The sequence below is a fragment of the Bison bison genome, unplaced genomic scaffold (genome assembly GCF_000754665.1).
Source record: "Bison bison bison isolate TAMUID 2011002044 unplaced genomic scaffold, Bison_UMD1.0 scf7180017864135, whole genome shotgun sequence".
Taxonomy (NCBI): domain Eukaryota; kingdom Metazoa; phylum Chordata; class Mammalia; order Artiodactyla; family Bovidae; genus Bison; species Bison bison.
This window is the reverse complement of record NW_011494707.1, coordinates 105,897-106,484: the sequence shown is the minus strand read 5'-3', so window position 1 is coordinate 106,484 and position 588 is coordinate 105,897.

The following is a 588-nucleotide window of genomic DNA, read 5'->3' as shown; positions in this document are numbered from 1 at the left end:
TTAGAGCTAAGGCGAGGGAGATTTAAGTAATGTAGGTTCAGGGGGTGACCTGAATAAAATCAGTAAGATTTGCATGGCAGGATTAAAATAGGGATGTGATCCATCTTCAGAATGGCAAGGGTTTGGAGTATTGTGGAAGGTGTAACAAAGGTGAATCTTCTGCTTGCCTGTGATCTCTTCCATGCCACATGATGGTTCTTACGTGTTTATAATACCATATTCACTAAACTCATTTCCACACTCTCCTTTCCTGAAAGGGACATTTCTTCATTGTAATTGTTTTAAAAGAAGCTATTTTGAGGTTAATTTATAATTAAGCCTAACTTAATTATCATCATTAGACCCTCTACTTTGTTCTTTCTTTTGTAAACCTGTTGTGGAAATGCTCTACACTAAGGTGATTTCTTAAAACTGTCTCTAAGGAGTGTGAAGGAATGCCTATTTGCATTTAATGATCTGGAAATCAAGAATTACCCCCAGTTTGACAATAAAGAATACTTTTTATCAGTTTGAAATTCTTTTTAATGGAAAAAATTTACATGGAATTAATTTTATGCATAGCTTTTAATACAAATTTAAATTCCTAGC